General features: G+C 41.5%; 1 long non-coding RNA gene and 1 pseudogene across 1 annotated transcript; both read left to right on the top strand.

Moving 5' to 3' along the window:
* The first annotated feature begins 8,991 nt into the window (after positions 1–8,991).
* The window catches only part of LOC136150945 (phosphatidylinositol N-acetylglucosaminyltransferase subunit P-like), a 40,792-nt pseudogene continuing 23,813 nt past the window's right edge, over positions 8,992–25,970 (top strand).
* Positions 10,955–25,586, top strand: LOC136150955 (uncharacterized). The gene is made up of 3 exons (XR_010659956.1): positions 10,955–11,110; positions 11,717–11,797; positions 23,119–25,586. It is a non-coding gene; the product is annotated as an uncharacterized lncRNA (long non-coding RNA).

Here is a 25,970-nt window from a genome sequence, read left to right as displayed (position 1 = left end):
ATCTGAAGTTTAATTCCTGCTTTCCAACCCTTCCTTGATCACTGGTTTTCTAGTGACATGTGAAGATTCTAACCAGGTAGATTTGCCAGGTGTTTGGCTCGCGGCACGCTGGTGAGGACAGGATACACGCCTCCTTGGCAGGTTGATTGTCTTTCACCCACATTGTCTTTCCCGGCTGGGGCCAAGAACACCCAAACCTGCTCTCTTCTGGCCGCGTGTGCACCCGACAGCAGCAGCCTGCGAAACCGGAGACGGTCGCGCGGGGGCGCAGGAGAGACGCTGCGAGTTTCGGGAGTCTGCAGGCTGCGGCGGTGCGGCAGGGGGGAAAGTTGTTTAGCTGAGTCTTCAGTAACTAGAATGGGGGGCGGGGTGCAGGACGGCGGGGGAATCTTGGTAGAGTTAAAGCTTGCAAGACCTCCGATGCGCGCAGAGCTTCGGAAGGTTGGAGCTCCCACACCGCCAGGCTGTTAAAAGTATCGGATGATAGACATCATCCTCATTGCCGCTGGTAGTTCAGTTTATGACCAGGTTCTGTTCCTTTCTTTGCAAGCTCCTGTAACCAAATTGCCTGGCCCTTGACAGCGAGCAATAAGCTGGAGATGTTAGGGTTTCAGCCGCTGGGACACGTAGTTTAGTCCTTAAGATCCACCCCACCTCCACCCCCGCTTTTCTCTCCGTCCCTCCCCTCCTGTCCTGCTTCCTTTCAGGGCCTACCCTCTGGAAGAATCTTGTTGCTGAAATTTATCATTTTACTGTGTATTTTAAATAAAATTGCTTTGTGGGATACACTTAGAAAGAGCTAGAAGATTTAACGCTCATTAGCAGTCATTGAAACTGATTTTAAAATAGGGACCTCCTAGTGGTCAGGTCATGAGGACTTCACCTTCCAACGTGGGAAGCTCTGGTTCGATCGCTGGTCAGGGATCTAAGATCCTACTTGCCTGGAGGCCAAAAAAACAAAGCATAAAACAGAAGCAATATTGGAGCAAATTCAATAAACAAATGTATTGAAACAAACAATAAAGATTTTAAAAGTGGTCCACATCAAAAAAAATAAAGAACTGTAAACCAAAAATGCATGTGAGGTTAGACAAGACTTTTTCTCTTACTCATGTAACACTTTGTAAGAGTTGACTATGTTAGGTTCAGGAAACACAGAACTGAATGACACATTCCCTTCCCTTGAGTTGCTTAGTCTAGAGAGGTGGCAGATAGAAAAGATTGCAGTAGAGGGGATGATAGTATGATGGAGGGAGGTGGTGCTACGATAGACGGAAGCATGGAGTGTTACGGAAGCTGCCTACTCAAGGCTGCAGGTGCAGTCAGAGTTGGTGGGGTGAATGGGTGATGGGGTGTCCAGGGAGAACAGCAGAGTTTTCAAACTGAGAATTGAGAATGGTGAGTTCAGCAAACTACTGAGTCAAGTGTGACCAGAACATAGGTTGTGAGAAGTGGAAAGAGCTATAATAGGCAGACAGAAATAGTCCAGATCAGGAAGGACCCTCCAGGCCACATGACAGCCTTTATGCATCCTTGGGTCACTGAGATCATTTAATCTAAGGAGTTTTGTGATTGTATTTGTCCTTTAAAGAAGTCCCTGTAATAGTGGAGTAAGAACAAAATTTCTGTCTGCACTAATGTCCCAAATATGCTGACATTCCCCTTTGGAATCAGTTTGCAAGTAAAATGGGGATAGAGAAGGGTAATAAACCTACTAATTGTGAGTAAGGAGGGCTGGAGTAAGATTGAAAACACAATAGCTCCCTCAGAAGAGGGACATGTGGGTGAACCATCCAGATAAGATTCCTGATCTCTCAGAGTGTACAGTCTGGAGTCAGCATGAGAGCCTCCAGGAGGAAGGAAAGATGGATGAGTGAGATCCAAGGAGCCTGGAACCATCGCTCACCCCTCTGACATCTCAGGATTCCAGGTCACATTACTTGTTGTCATAGGTATTATGTTTTTCTTAGAGATGGAAAGGGGAGTCAGTTATGAATTGTGCTGAAAAAACATATTTTTCTATTCTCTGGTTCACTTCTGGAAGCTGGATTAAGAGGACTTCTGTAAACCCTCCAAAATCTGTTCACCCCCAGGTTTCTTCATCTCAGTAAAAACCTTCACATCCATCTAGTAGACTTCCCAGGTGGTACTAGTGCTAAGGAACCCACCTGCCAATGCAGGAGACTTAAGAGGTGTGGGTACAATCTCTGGGTTGGGAAGATCCCCTGGAGAAGGGCATGGCAACCCACTCCAGTATTCTTGCTGGGAGAATCCCATGGACAGAGGAGCCTGATGGTGGGCTACAATCCAGGGAGTCGCACAGAGTTGTACACTACTGAAGCGACTTAGCACCCATCCATCTAGTGGGCAAAATAAAGACCTTAGAAGTCACCCTAACATCTAAGCCACCCACCAGAACTGTTGACTCTGCTCCTAATGCATGTCTGTAGGATGCAAACTTTGTTCTGTCTCCAAAGCCACCAGCCTGGTCCGGCCATCATCATTTTGTGCCTGGAGATACTTCTAATTGCTCTTTTGGCTTTTCAATCTCTCAATTTTCAATTCATACTCTGTAGAATCCAATAACCTTCTTGAAATGTTCATATGTCCTTGCAACCACTTCCCCATCCTTGCTTCAAACCCTTCATTGACCTCAGGATAAATTCAGCTTCTTTTAACATGTCCTAGGATGCTCTGTTCTCATCAGCATTTCCCTTGCTGTTGCAACCGCTCTTTCAGTTCCTCTTGACCCAAGTTCCTGATCCAGGACCTGCACTCAAGTTCTTCTTTCCACTTTTGCGCCTAACTCCTCCTCTTCCTTCAGCTCCAGGTGTGATGCCTCCTCAGAAAAGTCATTCAAGACACCACGGTAACCTAAAACTCCTTGTCTTTCTGGTATTATTATTTTCATATTAGTACTCGGTTCTTTGCCTTCATTACACTTAAGCTATTGTGTATTCATTTGCATTTTTGTTTGTTTACTGTATGGCTCCCCCACTAAATTGCAAGTGGAAAAACAAAGAATGCTTCCCACTTTCCAGTTCTACAAGGATGTCATTAGCCATTGCAGTCCCTGACCAACTGTGCACCCTGAGAGGAATTAAGGATGAAGAACAGGATGGGTCGCTCTGAGCTTTGGAAACAAGCCCCTTAGAAAATTAGATACATTTTAGGGAAAAAATTATGCAATATTTACGAACTCTTGTATCTTCACAAACATACAAAAGCACTAAAATCATTGACTGAGATATCTGTCCCTCATGACTGGCAGTAAACTTTTGCTGAGAGGTATGCATGACTGCACGTGTTCCCTAGCCAAGATTGTATTTATTCTGGCTTCTTCCCCTTCCTCTTTGGAGCAGTGCCTCAGAGCTATTTGAGGAACAACTCTTCACAGACTATATTCCTCAGCAAAGTCCCAGAATAAAATGGAAACTTGCAACTCTTATGCTATGTGTCTTTCTTGAAGTTGACCCAAGTCTTGTGAAGACAGGGACCATGACTATCTTTTTGACCATGGTATATCCATCCCGCTCTTTGCACATTGCTTGCCATGCAGTCGTTGCTCAATTATTAGTTGATCGTATGCTTCCTAGTGGCTCAGACGGTAAAGAATCTGCCTGCCATGTGGGAGACCTGGGTTTGATCCCTGGATCAGGAAGATCCCCTGGAGAAGGAAATGGCAACCCACTCCAGTATTCATGCCTGGAGAACCCCATGGGCAGAGGAGCCTGGTGGGCTGTAGTCCACGGGGTCGCAAAGAGTTGGACACAATTGAAGTGACGGAGCACAGGAACACACAATTATTTAAATCCTCCTTGATTCTCCAAAGTTATAATTCTTCCCTCATTGACATTATAGAGAGACACTAATGTTTAGTGGTTATGTGCGTGGACTCTGGAGCAGGAACACCTAGATTCAAATCCTGGCTCTTAGAACTCTGGGCAAAGTTACTCTGCTTTAGTGTCTCCATGGGCTAATACCTACCTTATAGGATAACATAACATAGGATGATTAAATGAATTGGCATAGGTGTTCAAGCCCCAGTGCTTGGCCCATAGTAAAAAACGAATTATTATTACTACATCTGTACCTTGTACATTGCTTTGTTAGTGCAAGGGTCACTTACTTTTGTCATTATTTTCAGACCTATGTCATTATCGAGGTCATGAATTAGATCATTGCTTACTTCCTACTCATGAAGGCTCACCCAGTGCCTGATCAAGTCAGCATTAATATAAACTTAACAAGGTATATTACATCCCATTCAATTATGACTCTCCTATTATTGAAACTCTTCATTCAAATTAGGCTAATAATGAATAATAAATCATCAAAATGCAAGATTTTTTCTGTTGTTGTTTTAACCTGCAAGGAAGAAAACAGCAAAACAAAGAACACAAGTACAAAGTATACATGGAGAGGAAAGAACTCTTGGGTTGCAAAATTCTATTAAGCATTTAGAAGGACAGATTTTATGATTCTAGTTAGAGACTATCATGTTTGTAGAGAAATTGACTCCTTTCATCTATGCAGTTCTGTGTTTTTGGATAGTCTGCCTAAAATGTGTTAAATCAGGAAACAGTGAGTCAGCAATATTATCACCAATAAATCCGCACCATAATCTTTTCTAGTGTACCCTAAAGGAATAATCAAAGTTGTACACAAAGATTAATGTAAATGGATGGTCATACAAATACCATACTGTGATTTCTAACAGTGAAAACAGCCCAAAGATCTTCCATAACCCAAGTGGGGACAATTAAACATGACATGGTGCAGAGTAACCCAGTGGAAAATGGTGCAGCTAGTTCAAAGCATATTTTCAAATAAATTTTTGTACTGGGTATACAAAATTAAAAGGCACCAAAATAAGATTATAAAATGGTTTTTATCTGGGATTATATGTGATTGTAAGTTCCATAGTTTCATCTCTAACATATTTGTACTTTCTAAACTTCTATGTTTTATGAAACAGTGTTTCTGTTTTTACTTCATGATGCCACATGGCTTGTGGGATCTTAGTTCCCCAGCCAAGGTTCAGACCCTGGCCACTCAGCAGGGAAAGTGCTGAGTCCTAGCCACTGGACCACCAGGGAATTTCCAAAAGTCTGTCTCGTTTTCAACCATGAAATGATTTTAAACACCCATTATTCATTTTACAATTTGACATTCATCCCATTATTTTTACTGTTTCTCAAAAGTGTAGTCCGTAAACAGTTTACATCAGGATTCTGGTGCAGGCAGGTACACACTTAGGAATCAAAATCTGCCTTTTCGTCTAATTACACAGGTAAGTCTTCACTGAACACATGTCAAAGTTTACAAAGCTTCAGATTTAGCAACTAGAAGAGAAAAACCTGCGCTTGATATTAAAGAACTATAAATGGAGTACAACCTTAAGAAATTGTGAATCACTATATTGTACACTTGTAACTTATATAGCATTGTACATCAGTTATACTTCCATATAAAAAGTTTTTTAAAAGAACAGTCTAAAAAAGTTACACACACACATGGCCAGAAGATGGAGCAGGTTTTCCATTTACATGATCCATGTCATCAGAATGAAATTTTGTTCAAAATAAATTGCTTGATCTCATTATGTAAGTCAGGTGAGCATCCTCATCCTGAAATGAGAAATTAGAATCTTTAATATGGGATGGGATTAGGCATCCTTTTTCATAGGACTACTCTCCTCTAGAAGTGTAGTCCATAAATAGTTTACAGAAAAAGAGTAGTAAGTTACTATATGGGCCAGAACAATACCTCACTGCAAAGTAAAGCTCTCACCAATTCCTTGTTTCATCTTAGCTTCAAAGTCAGGGCCAGTTGTTAGGATAGGGTGAGTCTTTGTGGAATTTAAGAACAGCAGGAGTGGAAAAAAAAGGGAAAGTGTCTCTAGTCCTAGGCAAGCAGAGATGATGCAACAGACCCTCTAAACTGTCCTCTTCTTTTGCCTCCACTTTGAGTCCTGTCGTCAGAGGCAGAGCCCACCACCTTGGCACCTCCAGTGAACAGGAGTTAAGTAGTTAACGGGAGCACGGCACCAACATCAGGTCAAAATGCCTTGTCCCTGAAGAAGCAGCCCCCATGACGGCTTCCAAGAAACTTGCCCAGACTCCCCGGCAAGTGTGACTGACAGCATTTTCTACCATTCATAGAACTTTTGCTTGCCTTTATCTTTTCAATAGCATGTTGTGTTAAAAACAATCTATTTATATGATCTTCTTTCTCGGATATACTAGAGTATGAGCTACCAGCCACAGGCTATTAAGCACTGCTTTCCTACCTATCAGCCATAGACTGGGGAGAAAACCATCCACAATGACAGTAAATGTAATTACTACTCAGGGATAATATTAACCAAAAGAAAAGAAAATGTGTAAGACCTGTTTGAGAAAAAGGGATGCCAAAATTTTAAACAAATTATAAGAGCAATATTAATAGTAAATGGTTTACCATCTTCTTCTTGCTTAGTCACTCAGTTGTGTCTGACTCTTTGTGACCCTTTGAATGTGGCCCACCAAGCTCCTCTGTCCGTTAGATGTTTTAGGCAAGAATACTGGAGTGGGTTGCCATTCCCTTCTCCAGGAGAATTCCTGACCCAGGGATTGAACCTGCTTCTCCTGTGCCTTCTACATTGCCGGCTAATTCTTTACCCACTGAGCCAAATGATTTACCAAAGCACCATTCTAGGCATTTTTGCATATTTTGCATCATTTAATCAACAATCCATGAGACTGGTACCACAGTACTTCTCATTTTACAGGAAACAGAAGAAAGTAACTTGCCGGATGAGATTTTATCTTCATTGCTAGAAGGGTATATATTTACATATCTTCCCCAATTGGTTTTTAAAATATTTAACTCAAAGCTCATGAAAATACCTGAACAAGGGAAGTTCACTGTTGTAAAAGGTTCATATTTTATGTAAGTGCTTAAGTCCTTAAAAAGTCCTAAAGAATGTGCATTCAGTGTTGAAGTCACCTTTGATTCTTTATACTTTCAGATATTTAACAAACTTGTTGCAATGTGCATGTATTGCTGAATTTTAAGCATTGTGAAAGACATTTTACCTGAATTATCTCAAGTTCCCCCAATACCATGAGGTAGGTACTATTTTGCCCTCATCGATTTTAGAAATGGAAGCACAGGGAGGTCTGCTAACTACTTTAGGTCACTCAGCTGGTTAAGTGGTGGTTTCAACTCAACAGCCTAAATCTGGATGAATGAGTGCCTTAATAGCAGAAGTCCCAGGGTGCTGGGACTCAGAAGGGTTCCTAATTCAGGCTAAAGGGTCAAACAAAGCTTCCCCTTAGAGGAGCAGATGGTCATCAAAGAACAGTGCATAGTATGTACACACTAACTATTTGACAAATAAGTTGATTAATCTAGCAAAGTGGGTAGAATTAGGTTGAGGAAGGACATCCCAAGCAGAATAAGTCTTAGCTCCAAGTCCAAGCTGGACTTCGTTTCAATATTTTGGTGCTACAAGTCCAGGAATGACTCTCCCTTTGGGGCCTAGTGTATCCTGGCAGGTGCCAGAGGCGCCAACTTGATAATCAAGCTGGAAACAGGCAAAATCTTCTATGCTGACAGTCCAGACAAAACTGAAGAGCTGGTAAGACTCAAAGATGAACTGGTGCCAGACAAGAAGCCCAGTGCTAGGCTCAGCCTGTTTGCCCAAACCCCCTGGTTAGCTCATCCACTGTTTCCAAAGTGACTCCTCTGGAATCATTCTGGACCAAGTAGGGACCTAAGGGGCAGTGGTTTTCAAATACTTTTTGCTCGTATTCCTCACAAAACACGTTTTTATGTTCACATCTAAAATTTTGAGTCATAAGTTTAAATAGTTTCAAAGGATATATTTTTCTAGTGTTTTTTTTTTTCTTTTATGTTCTGAACATACGTTAAGTGTGTTTTTGTCGAAAACAGGTTTAGTTCATCAAGATTATGGAAAGTATTCTTATAACCAAATTGGCAATGCCAATCCCATCCGACAAATCATACTTTCTATTTTTTAAATTTTTTTAAAAGATTATTTATTTTTGGCTTCACTGGGTCTTCGTTGCTGCTTGCAGTCTTTCTCTATCTTCTTTGCACGGGCTTCACATTGCAGTGGCTTCTCTTGTTGTGAAGTGACAAGACCCACAGGCTTCAGTTGTTGCAGCACTGTGGTCTCAGTAGTTGTGGCTTGGCTCATAGGCTCTAGAGCTTCAGGTTCAGTAGATGCAGCTCACAGGGTTAATTACCACACACCCTGTGGTATCCTCCCAGACCAGGGATCGAACACATGTGCCCTGACCTTGCAAGCACACTCCCAACCACTGGATTACCAAGGAAGTCCCAGACAAATCATACTTTCTATCAGGAAACTTAGACTTCACATTTCAGTTCAAATAATGGTGTTGACGTACATCTTGGGGACATGTATCTTACTTCTGATTCTCAGTCCAATAGAGACAGAGATGGAGGGAGAGAGGGATGGATGGGTGGATGCATGAAGGGATGTATGTGTGAATGGATGTGTGGATAGATGGATGAGTAGATAGATGGATGAATGGATGAGTGAATGGACGAATGGGATGGAGACGCTTGTTGCCTGGATGAGATGAAGTACCTCTTCTTTCAATATTTCTTATGGAAGCCTCCAAGCTGGGCATGTTAGGAATTTCTACTCAGAAGCAGGCAGTCTCAACCAGATTTTTATACCAGGGGGAAATGTCCCCATAGTGAATCTAGTGGTCATTTCATAAAGAGGGAAGAGAAAGATTGAGAAAGAGATAGGGGAAGGTCATATCTCAGTCATCTTCCCAGGCATATCAGCTTTAGATACATGTGGAAGCTGAGATCCTGGAAACCAAGGCTTTTAAAGGTATTCAGGAGCAACAGTGTGTGGGCTGTGGTGCTATGATCTTTTCCTCAACTTTTCCTCCCTCATGCTCTTGCACAGACTCAAAACTGAGAATGTGCAAAGCCATGGAGAAAATGGTAGAAAATTCACCATGGCTGTTGCTGAAAAGAGCAATTCATAAACGTGCTTTTCTCTTTTTAACTTTCCAGTTTGGCTTCATATTGTTTCTTGTGTAGGCTTTTATTCCTGAATGCTGGCTAAAATTAATAGGCTTAACCTACCAGCCTCAAAAATACTGGGTAGTTGTAATATCTATCTATCTCTTTATAGTAATTGGCTGTGTGCTTTTATTTATTTATTTATTTTAAATTGACATCATGAGGACCTCACCACACAACTCCATTCATACAATCACAGAAGAAATACCAAGAAGAAACCACTTCAGCATCAATAGCTAATTCTTATCAATGGAACTGATGTATCAATAATTCTTTTCTTTTTTTTTTTTTTCAAATATTCTTTCTTACAGCCAAGGGACTTTGCAACAAAAACTGAATGCAGGTATGTGAGCACTAAGCATTTATAAGTTTTTGGTATTATAATGTTGGCCATAATTAATCAACTGTCTCTTTTTGAGATATAAAACAGTATAAACTGAACTTTTGAGATTAAGTACCATTAATATTATAAATGTTCTCAAACATGAGTTATAAATGATGTTATAATGTGATTTCCTTTGTCTTGTGATTCCTACTCTTCTTGAGTGAAACTTGTAGGACTGTAAGCTGTGTTAAAGATTGTAAGCCTCAGTGGCCAGGGTGAACTTCCATATTTTTTGTCCTGAAAAGTTGGCTGGAGGACTGCAGCTGTCTCAGAGGGATAGGCTAAGAGAAGTCAGATGAGTGACGCAAGTCACTGGAACAGGAGAAGCAACTTATGAGCCAAGGTCCCCTCCCCAGGGGTAACTGTTATTCCTTAAATGAGATGCTTCACTGAGGACCTGCCTCCACCTGCTGAGAGCTGCTGCATAGGGACACTGCCAGCGGCCCTGGCGGAGCAGAGGGCCACTTCCCACCCACACTTGTCTGGAGACCCACTGCAGCCAGCAGAGCACTGGTCCTGCTGACATGTCTCCTGCCCAGACTTCTCCTCGGAGAGGTTCCCTACCCTCTTTTCTATATTCCCAACTTTGACTAACATGTCTTGCATGCTAATTGCTTGCAATAAACTGAGTGATTTGTGAACTGAATATTGGCCATGTTTATTTATCTCCAAGCCATGATGTGTGCCCATACTTACTGCAGGGCCCTGTGACAAACACTGGGAGCTTTCACTGAACCAAACTTGGGTCTGCTTGCCTGCATGCAGTAAAGCCAGTTTATTTACACTGGGTTATGATAAAGAAAAGTGCAGGGCACCAAGCAAGGAGTCCAAAGTAACTAGTGCTGAAAATACTTGAACTCCCTGATGGGTTTCTAGAAAGTTGTTTTTTTTTTTTTCTTGGAAAGCATTTTCAAAGCCCAGGTGAGGGAGTGGAGTCCCAGGGTATGTGATCAACTTGGGCACAAGTTTCTGGTTGATTGATGGTGAGATAACAGGACAGTGTCACTTTATCAATCCTCAGGCTCCAGGAGATCTGGGGGCTATGTGCTCATGGTCATCAAGTAGTTAATCTCTTCTGTTTGGCAGAGGTTTTAGCATCTGTGAAACAGCTCAGGAAATGTGCAGCAAATACTGTTGTCTAGGTGCTTCAGAGAGGAACTGAAGCAGAGGATGGGGAAGGCTCTGTCCCAGGAAGGCTGCATAGAGTCCAGTGTGATTACAGAGCCATGTAGAGAAAAAGCAGCAAACATTCCAGGGGGTTGGGAATGATTAAACGTGGAGATTGAAGAAAAGAGGGAAGTCAAGGTTGACTCCTGGGGTCATGGGTGAATAACTTAGCAATGAGTGGTGGCCTTTATCTCCTTGAGATGCTGGAATCCTGGCAGTGGTGTAGGGGTGGAGCACAGAGGTGCCTGAGAATCAGAGCTGGAGATGGAACTCCGTGGTTATGGATTGGAAATCAGCAGTGACTTCTGGGCTGCATGAGATATCCTGAGAGGCAGCAAAGGGGTGGGATTGGTAAGGGATTGGTCCTAGAAATTTGCAAACTCTGCAAGGGGAGGGAGGAGTCAACAAAAGACTGGGTCAGCCCTCCAGCCTGCTCCCTCATTCTGCTCAGGGCTATGTCCTAGGGCTGGAGCCCCTCTCCAGGTAAGGCTGGTAGAAGTGTGGGGCAAGGGGTGGGCGCTGAACTGGCCCCTAGCTTTACGACCTGCTCTGTCTCTCACTGGCTCATGAGAAAGGCACCTTCCTAGGCCTCCATTACTCTGAAATTGGGGATATTAAAATAGTAGTGTCACAAGAGGAGAAAATGAAGACCAGAAGGAAATGAGGGAGGACTAAAGTATTTGCTTTAAAAACACGGTTGGGAGGTGAAATTGACAGTATCTTTGGAGGCAATGGTATAAGTGAGAGCTTTGGAGCTTAGGGGACCCAGACTTTCGATTCTGTCTGCTCTATTCCCTCAACGTGAGGGCTGAATTTTATCCTCAATCTATTTCTTCAGAGTATTTCTGACTGTGGATAGATTTGGAAGTAGTCACTTTTTCTACATTTCCTTCATTGTTAGAAGATTGATTAAATTCTTTTTCTAACAAGAGTAACGTTTACTGTTAATGATCATATAAATTTAAGCAAACACATAACTAGAAAAGTAACTTCTTTTCTTCCTCGAGTACAAAATGGGTTGCTTTACTACATACTAAACGTTAAACTTTGAATTCTATTAATATGTCATGTGCTTTGCTTGTATTCTAGGCCCTGAGACACAGCTGCACAGGAGACCAAGTTCTGTTCTGCAGAGAACTCATCCTCCTTCCAGGATAAGGACCTCTGTGGGTGAGCAGTGGTAAAAAACATAATCCAGCCAATTTGAAGGTCAAATCGGGGAGCATGCCCTCTAGCAACTAGAAGGGTGCTCCCAGACATTCCACAAATGGAAGGGTTTTGATAAGAAGAAGGGTGGGGCAGAGAGCCATTAGGGAAAGAAAAGATTAGTTTTAGGCCAGGACATCTTTTGAGGGGAAAGAATGACAGTTTCATCATGTAGACAGCTTCTTCCTCTGGGTGCAGGCTATGGAGAAGGCCCATAGGACAGATTATCTCCTTGGTGCCAATCAGAAAATTCCAATCCGGTTGGCTAAGATTACATTTCTGGGAAAGGTGGAAACTGCAAGTAAGTCAAGTGTGACGTCTAGGATTGGTGTTGGCTTTAGCATGAGTGATGCCATTTTGGGCTTGTGGGTTTTCTTTAGTAGCAGCTAAGACTTGATAGTTGAGTGTCTTGGTATATGGAGAAGTGGAGGGGCGTGGGAGCACACATATTTTAGTGAATCAGGGGAACTGACCTTTTGGACTGATGAGGAATGAGTGTAGGGTGGGGATCCTTAACCTGGAGCTTTGGTGGTCCGATATTATTAACAGAATCATGACTTTGTCACCACTAGAAATCATAGCTTTTTTCATTTCATGTTACAGTTTTGCAGGTATTATGAAACACAGTCTTATACTTTGCCAAAATTCAAAAATAGTTTAGATCTGCCAATCTTGTTAAATAATAGGTTAAAAAGCTCACATATTCTGTATCTCAAATTATTATTTTGATAACTGTATCATGCTATAAATCCACTCATATATGAATGAAAATTCCAGTCTTTCCTGCTGGAGATCCTCAGTTCAGTTCAGTTCAGTTCAGTCGCTCAGTTATGTCCGACTCTTTGCGACCCCGTGAATCGCAGCACGCCAGGCCTCCCTGTCCATCACCAACTCCCAGAGTTTACTCAAACTCGTGCCCATCGAGTCGGTGATGCCATCCAGCCATCTCATCCTCTGTCGTCCCCTTCTCCTCCTGCCCCCAAACCCTCCCAGCATCAGGGTCTTTTCCAATGAGTCAACTCTTTGCATGAGGTGGCCAAAGTATTGGAATTTCAGCTTCAGTATCAGTCCTTCCAATGAACACCCAGGACTGATCTCCTTTAGGATGGACTGGTCGGATCTCCTTGCAGTCCAAGGGACTCTCAAGAGTCTTCTCCAACACCACAGTTCAAAAATATCAATTTTTCAGTGCTCAGCTTTCTTCACAGTCCAAATCTCACATCCATACATGACCACTGGAAAAACCATAGCCTTGACCGGAGATCCTAGACACCTTAAAATTCTATCCACTCTGGGTTCAGAACCCCTAAGTCAATGTGGACAGTGAGGTTTAAACACCGAGTCTGGGGCAAACGTGGCAAGGTTCAGGTCAGGCTTGGAGTGCCATCAAAAGGGGTTTAGCACAGAAAGACTCAAGAAGCTTCTAATCCGTGCAGTAATGAGTGCTGATTTATGTTCTAAGGAACTTGCTCTAACAATATACAGCAGAAGGGTGAACTGTGGAGAAAGGAAACAAGAAAGACTAGAAACATTTAGCAATATACACCCCAAAGATACGGAGGAGGGGGATGCATAACTGTTTCAATGTGACATTTAATCATTTGATTCCTACTCATCTTATGTGACAATACGCTATGTTAAGTAGTTCAAAATGGAGTCACAGTGGCCAATGTGAGCCTCCACAAAGACTGCTTTTAAACATCTGATGCTAGAATGTGAATATTTAAATGTGACGTAATAAGTGTTAATATGGGTAAGGAATTTGTTTGCTAAGGGCCAAGGTTTGACTTCACTGGAACAGGAGCAACCGATGAGACAAGACCCCTTGGAGCATAACTGGTACTCCCTATTACTCCTTAAAATGAGACCACTGAACTGAGCAGCTAGAAGACTCTTGTCTGGGGACTGAGCCCATGCAGGTGGAGGCTCTGTGACTTCCTGCTCACACTAGTCCTGAGACTCATTTCCTGGGATGGAGTGGGAGGGGTGCCACTCTTTCCCACTTACATGACTAACTTAACGATGCCTGGGTGATTGCGTACAATAAACAGAGCGAATTGTAGATTGAATTTGGCTCTGTTTCGCAGTCTTCAATTCCAGACTCACCTGGCCTTCCTGCAAGACTGCACCAGCATAAACCAATTTCCCCTTAATCAGGGATGGAAAACAGCTTTGATTTGCCTTTTCTTGGCTTGTGACTGCACTCATTTCATGTTTGTTATCTACTTGCATTTCCTCTATGCTGAATTAACTTTTCAGAATGGGCAGCCTATTCTTCGTGTGCTCTCCCCCCACCCCCAGTCCCCGAGTTTGCTGGCAGTTTCGTGGACTTCCTTTTAGCTAGAGACAGAACAGATCATATTCCAACCCCGTTCTTTGTGACCACCCAGAGTTTGGCATTACTATATACTTTTCACATTTAATTACCTGAAAAGCCTAACAGTTCCTGCAGCTCCTTTGAAGGTGGAGAGGAGGGATATTTGGCTCAGCACTGGCCATCATCAGTTTTCTCCAACCAAGGAACCAGTTTTGTTAGCATTTCCCTGACTAATAAAATTGAGCATATTTTAATCTATTTACTGTCTATTCTAATTTCTATGGTTTTATATCTATTTACAAAAATGGGCTTATACCAGCCACATTACCTGCAGGTTGTTTTTTTCTCTAATGTACCTGGGACATCCCTAACCAGTGCACTGTGTCTCTGGTGTGGTGTCTAGTAGCCACTCTGATTCCACAGTGGGCATTGAGCTTCTTTGGCTCAATCCTTTTCTTATTAAAGGACATTATTTTCTGAGTCTTTGTCGTGAAAAACCCAGGACTGAACATATTGTTAAGTCCTGGTGGTTTCACTTCTGGTGTAACTTTTCAAGGGGAGAGTATATGTATTATTTCTGATTTTATTAGGTGTTCCAAGTTCCTAAAAAGTCATAACTATCGCTTCTCGGCCTTTTGGCTAAGATCAAGTGTAAAAGTTATAACTATTCCCACTTCAGATAGCTAATAGTGATCCCATTTTTTTACATTATACCCTTAACTTCTGGACTTGGGCAACTTATCATGTTTAGTACTGATTGCTTTCAATTCTCCTTTTTTAAAAATTTAGTTTATCAATTTACACAAACTTTTATTATAAGAAACATGAATGATTTTTGTGGTGGTTTAGAATTTGTTATTCTAAATTTAGATTTTGTTATTTGTGAAGTACTTTCCTGTTTTAGCTTTTTTGCGGTTTGCAACTCTTTAATGACAATTGTCTGTTCTGTATTGTTAAATGGACTGTTCTGCATATGGAACCTTTTTAAAATCTTGAACATTTTATTGATTTTTCTTTATATTCATCTGATGAGGATTATGTGTTTGATTTTACCTTTTGGATCACTAATTGATTATTTTAAAGTTTTGCCACAATATCATTTATTTCATTTGTTTTTTATTTATTACCATACATTTGCAAATTTATCTTTCAACATCCTCACATTGGGTTCTTTTCCATGCTTAATTTTGTACACTGTAATTTCTTCTCTTTAAGGAAAATGCTTCCTTGTGTTTTGATTTTATTCTTAACAGTTTTCTTTTAAATTTCTACTTTTATCTCAGCCTTTTGTCTTTTCTTGGTTTTGACTTAGCTATGTTGTTTGGGGTACAAAGACTGTGGTGGGATATTGATTTGGGGGACTGTCTGTACTGGACTAAGGAATCTGTAACCCTGAGGGATGCCTTGTGTTCGTGAGCTTGCTTGCTCCCTGGATGTTTGATAGTACCAGCTGTGAGCAACAAAGATGGGTAGTCAGAGCTCTGCTCCGTCTTGTAGCCCCTTAGGGTATATTTTGCAGAACTGGGATATTTTTAGTTAAGCACCTCGGAAAAGGAGAAAAAAATGGTAATCTATTGTAACACTGTTTAGCCTCAGGACATCTTAAGATCTGGACAACACTGCTCCCTAATGGCTCTCTAAATTATAACACTGTCTTTGAACCAGAACTATTTTGTGAGAGGGGAGGAAAATGGGAGGATGCTCTTATGTACAACCCTTATGCTATTAATTCCAAGTGAGCCTATCCAGAGAAAAATGTAGCATGCATGGAATTATGATACAGAAAGAAATTTCCTCCAATAAAGAGATTTTAAAAGGTTTGCCCTATTCTCAGGAATCAAGAGATGGGAAATTAATTCAACAAATAAATGCTCCTAGATATCCATCACAACTGCCTCTGAATGATGGGCAAAATGTGGAAGCAGGGGCTGGAGCCATAGATCCCACAGTAGCCAATTCATTCTCACCTGCTCTGGCAGGAGCTGAGGAAGGAGGGGTTGTCTCCCTCTCATACCTGATAGAGCTTCCATTTTGGTCAGGGAACCACTAACGTTCATTCAGGGTGATTCCCACTGAGGCAGATTCATATTGGAGGAATAAATGCCCAAGATCATCCAGCAGGATTCATGTGGATCCATTCTCCCTTTTCAATATCAGACATGTTGAATTGCAAAAATAATATGCTAACCTACTGGGATGACACTACCAGGATGGAAAATTCATTCTCTTTCATCTTTGGCAACCCCAGTTGGGCTGATATCAAAGTTCGCTAACCACTCTATTGACTGAGGAAGAGAAGAGGATGGAAATATTGCATTGACTAAAAAATTCATACGTGTTTTTCTGCTCAATGTTATGGAAAACCCTGAACAAACTTTTTGTGAACCCAATAGAAAAGGCTAGAGAAGAGGCAGGTAGAAAGCATGTTGCTGCCCCTGGCAAACCCATCCCAGCACCAGCAGCAAAAGCAATTCCCATCATAGATCCAGACTGGGAGGAGAGTGACCTAGGAGATAAAATTGGAATTGAGCATTACAAGGAGTGCGTTATGGTAGGGCTCCAAAAGGGAGAACCAACACTGGAGATTTCATAATGGAAGGAGTGTGCAAACAACCACAGGAAAATCCCTGAGGTTTTGGAAAAGAATGTACAGGGTATAACGCCAATGTGCAGATGTGGATCTAGATAATCTAGGGAATTTCAAATTAGTTAATTGGACTTTGTGATTTAGAGTGCCCCAGTTGCAGAAGACATAAGGACTTTTTGGCTTGTTGTTATCTTATTTGGTAGAAACTGCTTTCAGTGTTTCACAGTAGGGAGGGAATACAAGGTGGAAAAGAGACCCGTGAAATGAAGCAGCAGAAGTCCCTTTTGGCAGTGACACTCAGTGGAGAAAGGGGAGACAAAAATCTGAGCGGAGAATAAGACCCAGGGAACCAAGAGAGTGAAGGGTGGCCCAGAGAAAAAAGCCCACCAATGGGACATGTAAAAGTGGGTCGGCAGCAGTCCCTATTGTAAGACAAGAAGGCGACAGAAAGAAAGTCTGCCTCAGCTTCCGAAAGAAACTGGAAGAGCAGGAGAAAGCATTGTTCATGCTGGAGACGAGAGAGTGACAGGATTCTCTAAGGGGACTCTGCTCGGGGAAATAGTCTCCCACCAGGAGCCTGGGTAACCCTTTTGTGGGAAGTAGATTGTCTTTCTGGCTGGTACTGGAGCCACTTGCTCAGTTTTTTTTTTTTTTTTTTCTTTTTTTTTTTTTATTTATTTATTTTTTTTTTTTAATATTATTTTATTAGTTGGAGGCCAATCACTTTACAACATTTCAGTGGGTTTTGTCATACATTGACATGAATCAGCCATATAGTTACATGTATTCCCCATCCCGATCCCCCCTCCCACCTCCCTCCCCACCCGACTCCTCAGGGTCCTCCCAGTGCACCAGGCCCGAGCACCTGACTCATGTATCCCACCTGGGCTGGTGGTCCGTTTCACCATAGATAATATACATGCTGTTCTTTCAAAACATCCCACCCTCACGTTCTCCCCCAGAGTTCAAAAGTCTGTTCTGTATTTCTGTGTCTCTTTTTCTGTTTTGCATATAGGGTTATCGCCACCATCTATCTAAATTCCGTATATATGTGTTAGTATACTGTAATGTTCTTTATCTTTCTGACTTACTTCACTCTGTATAATGGGCTCCAGTTTCATCCATCTCATTAGAACTGATTCAAATGAATTCTTTTTAACGGCTGAGTAATATTCCATGGTGTATATGTACCACAGCTTCCTTATCCATTCATCTGCTGATGGGCATCTAGGTTGCTTCCATGTCCTGGCTATTATAAACAGTGCTGCGATGAACATTGGGGTGCACGTGTCTCTTTCAGATCTGGATTCCTCAGTGTGTATGCCCAGAAGTGGTATTGCTGGGTCATATGGCAGTTCTATTTCCAGTTTTTTAAGAAATCTCCACACTGTTTTCCATAGTGGCTGTACTAGTTTGCATTCCCACCAACAGTGTAAGAGGGTTCCCTTTTCTCCACACCCTCTCCAGCATTTATTGCTTGTAGACTTTTGGATAGCAGCCATCCTGACTGGCGTGTAATGGTACCTCATTGTGGTTTTGATTTGCATTTCTCTGATGATGAGTGATGTTGAGCATCTTTTCATGTGTTTGTTAGCCATCTGTATGTCTTCTTTGGAGAAATGTCTGTTTAGTTCTTTGGCCCATTTTTTGATTGGGTCGTTTATTTTTCTGGAATTGAGCTTCAGGAGTTGCTTGTATATTTTTGAGATTAATCCTTTGTCTGTTTCCTCATTTGTTATTATTTTCTCCCAATCTGAGGGCTGTCTTTTCACCTTACTTATAGTTTCCTTTGTTGTGCAAAAGCTTTTAATTTTCATTAAGTCCCATTTGTTTATTTTTGCTTTTATTTCCAATATTCTGGGAGGTGGGTCATAGAAGATCTTGCTGTGATTTATGTCGGAGAGTGTTTTGCCTATGTTCTCCTCTAGGAGTTTTATAGTTTCTGGTCTTACATTTAGATCTTTAATCCATTTTGAGTTTATTTTTGTGTATGGTGTTAGGAAGTGTTCTAGTTTCATTCTTTTACAAGTGGTATAAAAGGAATCCAGATAGGAAAAGAAGAAGTGAAACTCTCGCTGTTTGCAGATGACATGATCCTCTACATAGAAAACCCTAAAGACTCTACTAGAAAATTACTAGAGCTAATTAATGAATATAGTAAAGTTGCAGGATATAAAATTAACACACAGAAATCCCTTGCATTCCTATACACTAACAATGAAAAAACAGAAAGAGAAATTAAGGAAACAATACCATTCACCATTGCAACAAAAAGAATAAAATACTTAGGAGTATATCTACCTAAAGAAACAAAAGACCTATACATAGAAAACTATAAAACACTGATGAAAGAAATCAAAGAGGACACAAACAGTTGGAGAAACATACCGTGTTCATGGATTGGAAGAATCAATATTGTCAAAATGGCTATTCTACCCAAAGCAATCTATAGATTCAATGCAATCCCTATCAAGCTACCAACGGTATTTTTCACAGAATTAGAACAAATAATTTCACAATTTGTATGGAAATACACTTGCTCAGTTTTGAACACTGGATTCGCAAGGAGTTGGACCCAAAGAGTTAACCCAAAGAAAACACATCTTGGCAAGAGGAGTATCTAGAAAGCCTCTTCAAAAACTGTTTTTGCAATCCCTAGGCTGTTAGGTTGAGGCTCCTAATCTAAAACACAACTTTTTTTTTTTTTTTTTTTTTTTTTGTACATGCCAGAGTGCCCAGTTGCATTGCTGGGGCAAGATTTTTTAACTAAATTGAATGCTAAAGTGACTTTCACTCTTGAAATACTGGATATAAAGTTACCACTGGAACAAACTTGTGCCTTGCAGCCAGCCCTCCTGTCAGGGGATGGAGGAGTCACCACCAGCGTCCCTGAAGACATCTTGCAGCAGGGAAGCCTGGGAGCATGGACTGATAGGTGGACAGGAAGAGTCTGGATGGCTGTAGCAGTTAAGGTGAAGCTGAAGCTGGACACTTAGGCTCTGAGCTTAAGGCAATATCCCTTAAAGGAGCAAGCAAAACAGGGATCCAGACCAAGGCTGGATTGGCATTTTGAAATACTTGCTTATTGGACTGCCTCAGTCACTATATGATACTCCATCCTGCCTTTAAGAAGCCTGGCACTGAGAACTACTGGTTTGTTCAGGACAGGAGAGCCACAAATCAGATAGTGAAAGATATTCACCCTGTGGTCCCAAATCCCTATATTCTGCTGATCCTCTTACCTGGAAACTTTCATTAGGCTTAGTAGAGGTCTTTTTCTGTGTTATTTTGAGTCCTGAATCCCAAGAGCTATTTGTATTTTTTGGGAAGATCTAGAAACCAAAGCAAGCAGCAATACTGCTAGACAGTATTGCAAGGACTTAAAACACCTTCACGGTGTTCAGGAAAGTGCTAGCTAAAGATATGAGGGAGCTCCAGCTACAGGAAGGAGCTCTGCTCAGATATGTGAATGATCCTCCACAGCTCGCAATACAAAGAACTCAAGTGAAAACACTGGGACTATTTTGAACCGTCTGGCCAAATGAGTCTATAAAATCTCTTGGAAAAAGGCCCAAATTTCCCAAACGTCAGCGAAATATCTGGGATCCAAACTGAGAAAAGGCCAAAGAAATAGGCTCCAGGACTGCCAGGAGACAGGAGCCAGGGTGCGGTGGCCACCACCAAAGGCAGCTGCATCGGTTCCTGCAATGGCAGGATTCTGCTGCGCTTGGATCCCCAGGATCCCCAAATTAAGCTAATAGTTGAACTGTTGTATGAGGCCCTAAAAAAGACTGACAATAATGCCGTGGTGGGAACTGGAGAATGTCAAGAGACTTTCCTAACAATGAAGAAAAAAACTACTGACTGCTTCTGTTCTGTGTTTGCCAGGTTTGAAAAAGTCATTTGATCTTTTTAAACATAAAAGACAGGTAGTGAGACTGGAGGGGCTTCCCTGGTAGCTCAGCTTGTACAGAATCCGCCTGCAATGCAGGAGACCCTGGTTCAAATCCTGGGTCCAGAAGATCCCCTGGAGAAAGGCTAGGCTACCCACTCCAGTATTCTTAGGCTTCCCTGGCAGCTCAGATGGTAAAGAATTCACCTTCAATGCAGGAGACCTGGTTTCGACCCCTGGGTTGGGAAGATTCCCTGGAGGAGGGCATGGTGACCCACTCCAGTATTCTTGCCTGGAGAAGCCCAATGGGCAGAGGAGCCTGGTGGGCTATAGTTCATGGGGTCACAAAGACTCAGACATGACTGAGCAACTAAGTACAGCACAGTGAGACTGGAGGTATTGACCCACAGTCGATGAAACGCCCAGTATCCTATTTCACAAAGGCTTTGGACAGTATAATCCAGATGTATTTGAGAGTCATAGCTGCTACTCTGAATTTGTTGCAAGAAGCAGAGGAATTCACTCCAGGACAGCCAACCATGGTGTGTACATCCCACTGCGTGTTGTCACTGTTGGAACAAAAGAGTGGATATTGTCTCACTTTAGATCACTTGGGAGGATAGTAGGTAATTTTACTTGATAATTCTAATGTGACCCCAAGACTGTGTCCTCCTTGAACCCAGCCACCCTGCTCCCAACCCCTTTGGGTGTCCCAGAGGTGCATGAATGATTATTGGCATATCACTGAGCAGGTGCTTGGATCTGATTCTAATTCCCTTTGGAGATCCAAACCTGGAGATGTTCCCAGATGGAAGTAACCTCATAGGCCACCAAAGCTGAAAGACCAGATATGCAGTGGTAACCTTGTAGGAGGTCCTAGGAGCGGAGGCTTTGTCGTCATGTATCTTTGCCCCAAAAGCTAAAATTATTGCCCTTACTTGACCTTTACATCTCAATGAAGGTAAAAAAGTCAACATCTATATTGACTCGAAATATGCCTTTTCAGTTGTAAACATACATAGGGTAATTGGGAAAGATAGACTGCTCACTTCTGAAAGAAAAGAAATCAAACACACCAAAGAAGTTCTGAAGCTGCTAGACACATGCTCAAGCCAAAGGAGGTGGCAATTTGCACATTGCCCAAGACATCCGAGATCTGACTCTTTTGCTTTGAAAAGGAACAGCATAGCTGACCAAGCTGCCAGAACAGCCTTCAGGACAAAATGCCTTTGGTTATAGCCCTGTTTATTTAGCCCCACATATGCTGGTGGCTCAGACAGTAAAGAATCTGCCTGAAATACAGAAGACCCAGGTTTGATCCCTGGGTCAGGAAGATCCCCTGGAGAAAGGAATGGCTACCCACTCCAACATTCTTGCCTGGAGAATTCCATGGACAGAGAAGCCTAGTGGGCTACAGTCCATGGGGTCAACAAAGAGTCGGACACAACCACTCACTTACACACTTAACACACTTACACACTCACCTGAGAACATCGAAATATCATGAGAATGGTGATATGACCTTACCCATTTAGGATCAAATGATAAATGACCAGAGTGGTTTTAATTCATGACTATCTAATGGAGAAAGTAATTGCAGCAATATACATGAGCACCCATTATAGGCATCCAGTGGATACAGGACTACATTAAAAGACCAAATATGCAAAGGCAATTCAAAGATTATTACAAAAGTGTATGCTTTGCGCTTAAAATAATTTCAAGATGAGATCTCCCCCGTCTTGCACAGAGTCCAAGCTAGAGGGGAGTGCTTGAGAAAGATTGGCAAGTAGACTTTACAATCATGCCTAAAGTAAAAGGAAACTTTACTTACTAGTGATGGCAAACACCTTTACAGTCTGCTTAGAATCATTCTCTTGCTGGATTGAAAAAGTTTCAGAAGTAGTAAAGGTCTTGCTCTATGAGATAATTCCTAGATTTGGGTTACCGAGCTCAATTAATGCAGAGTAATAATAGAGGTAGTTTAATTGCTAAAGTGATTCAGTAGGTATCTAAAAAATGTGGAATAAATGGAATTTGCATGTATTTTGGAGGCTACAATCAACTAGAAACATACTTTAAAGAGGAAGATAGCTAAAATCTGTCAAGAATTAACTTAACCTGGGAAAGAGTGTTACTGCTTGCATTGCTTAGAATTAGAGTGGGTCCTAGAAGTAGACTCCAGTTGAGTCCTTACGAAATACTGTATGCTCTATTCTGAGCAGTTATATGATCAGACATGTGATCAAAAGGTAAAAGAACTAGACACTGTAAGATATGTGCATATGCTGGGGTTAGTTTTAAATGTTATTCCTAAATTTGCTACTAGTAAAGTGATGTTTCCCACAGATATCCCCCTCTAGCATTTTAGACCTGGAGACTGGGTGCTCCTAATAATGTGGAAAGATGTATACCCAACAACCAAATTCAGCCCTGGTGGGTGAGGACTTAGGTTCTACTACTAACCCACTCTTCTATTAAATTGACAGGAATCAAACCGCGGATCCATTGCATACGGGTGAAACTGGCTTCTGACCCAGCCACAGATTCATAGCCCTCAGAAGTTACAGAAAAGACAACGAAAAAGCCGACTGAAGCCAGTACTCCTTGCTGCAAGTCTGGACTAGGGCTTCATTTAAAAACAGAGAAAGTATCTTAGATAACTAGTGAATGACTAGTGGCCATCCATCATAACATTTATAATTGACTGGAGCATTTTTCTGGTTTATTCTTGCTTTTATCCTTTTGTTTGCCACTTCATCTAATCATTTTACCTGTGATTATATCATAGTCAAGCAAATCTGTAATTTGTTGTGATATTGATAATAGGAGATACTTAAACCTTTCTTTATTTTAGTTTAAGCCTTGTGATAATAGGATTAATACCAAAGTTGAGCACCAGTGCTATTTTCCCATACAAGCTGTTGGCCCCAACAATAATGATGGCTCTTGCTTTTCTTTACTGTCTCATTCCACTGGTGTCTGCCATTTCCTGGAAGGAAGATAGGTTATCTCTGAACATAGACAGAGGTGGGAATTTAAATGATTGTGTGAAGTGTCATTTGAGACCTCAAACCAACCATGAATTGGTGGTTCCCGTAACAGATTTTGATACTGTTCCGGACCCCATTACCTTATATAATCATCCTCCCTTAGGTGTCACATGGCAAGTTCAGCTAACCAAGCGACATCACAATATTCCAGTCCCTTGTTTCAACCTGTCTGAGATAATTTCCATTGGAGGAAAAGTTACTACTGGTCCCCCTCGGTCCCTCAAATTTATTCTGAAAAAATGTGATGAACAAAATCCCTTGAAATGTACAATTGACAAATGTGTAAAGTCTAAAAATGACACTAATTTGTGTCAGAGAGCCAGACAAGTTGGGTATCATGTAAATGGACTATGGAAGGCTTGCAGTGGCTCTCACCCCTGGCTTGATAACATAATCTCTGAACTCCCCAAAAATGAAAGAATCAATGACACTACTCTGGGAGGTATAACTTGCTCCCCTTCAGGATACATCTTTGTCTGTGGCACAGGGAGTGATTCACCTTCACGGGGGTGGGCACATCGCTGTTTAGACAGCTGGCAAATGGAAGGGTCGTGCCTACTGGGACGTTCTTTGCGCTTGTCTGGGCACAACCTTAAGAGCATTACTTCCCTCTCCAACTCAAACATGCGTCTTAGAAGAGAGGTATCATCAGGCTACTAGGACAATATAGGACAAAGTATTTTTGGCAACCTCACACCAACTGCCAGAGTTTACATCAATAGAGATATGATTCATAATCTAGCTACCACAATTGGGAAATCTGCCAAATTGCTGAGGACACAGCTTAAAGTATTGCAGCCCAACAGATATCTTTGAACTCATGTGGTCTTAGATAATAGAATAGCCTGTGATTTCCTATTGGCAAAACAAGAAAAAGTATGTGCAGTGGCTCATACCACATGCTGCACATACATCAATACCTCTGGAGAAGTTGAAATCTGAATAAACAGAATAATTCAAAAGGCTACCTAGTTATGGGATGTACATAAAGAGGATACACACCAAAACTTATTTTCCTGGTTGCCATCTGGAATAGGGGAACTCTTTTGAGTACTGTTACAAAGTTCCATTGATCATCATCCTCTTTGTAATAGGTTTATTAATTTTCAAATATTTGTTCAGATGGTATGACAAAGTGGTCAAAGAGAGAGATCATGCTTTCATGGTGCAAAATGCTGACTCTAGGCCTGGGACTTGAGAATTCTTTGAGAAGAAGGTCCAAGACTTTTGCTCCTCTAATCCTGGAGAATCAACATCGCCCTTGTTCAGCAGGAAGTAGCCAGAGTGGTCGTCGCCCCTGTTCCCCTCTGGATTGAGGAGTATCAAAGAGCAGAGGGACCTGAAACTGAGCAGGACCCTTTAGGACCTTCCTGGGTACAATCCTCTCTTGTCCCTACTTGTTGTTTGCAGAAAAAACTTGAGATTTTTAGGTCTTCCCAGAGGTCTAAAGAGCAGACTCAAGAAGTTGATGATTACAGAAATGAGTAAATGTAGAAATAAAGGAAAAGCAAACAAGCTAGAAAATTTTAACCATGAAACAGAGTCAATAAGACTTCTAGTTCTTCCTCAAGGCATATAGATAACAATCTGATGCAACATATCTTTGAGTTGTTTTACAGAACCAGTACCACATGATGAAACCTGTTGACCTCAGCCAAGATGACCCAAACAAGTTGGAGCCAGAAGAATGATGATCAAGATGCCAGATATCACTTTATTGCTTAACACCCAACCAATCAGAAGAATCCATGAGCTAATCACGTGCTTAAGAGCCTTACTCTTAATTTTAGTCTTTAAAAACCTGTGCCTGAAAGCCACTGAGGAGTTCAGGTCCTCTAAGCATTAGTTGCCCATTCTCTTGCTTGGCATCCTGCAAATAAATGTTGTACTTTACTTTACCACAACCCTATGTTAGTAGATTGACTTTGCTCATTTGGGTAAGCAAACTCAAGTTTGGCTCAGTAATAACATGTGTTCCTGTTGGGAGAGTTCAGTGGTTTTCCTTAATGACTTTTCAGTTTGTTGAATGTTAGGAGCACTTTCAAGCATAAAAAAGAATAAACACTCATATCCATTAGACAGATTCAGAACAAATGTATTCCTCATTTTTCTCATCTATTTCTTCTCTTTTTTCTAAAATATTTTAAAGTAAATTCCAGACATCATGCCATTTCACCCTTAAAAACTTCAGTATTTGTCTCTAAAAATATATGGGTGTTTTCTTTTAAAAAATCCAACATTTTTGTCCCAGTTAATAATTTCATATTCTCTAATATTGAATATTCAGT

The sequence above is a fragment of the Muntiacus reevesi genome, chromosome 1 (assembly GCF_963930625.1).
Source record: "Muntiacus reevesi chromosome 1, mMunRee1.1, whole genome shotgun sequence".
Taxonomy (NCBI): domain Eukaryota; kingdom Metazoa; phylum Chordata; class Mammalia; order Artiodactyla; family Cervidae; genus Muntiacus; species Muntiacus reevesi.
Note: the sequence above shows the minus strand (reverse complement) of the source record. Positions and strands in the feature narration are given on the sequence as shown.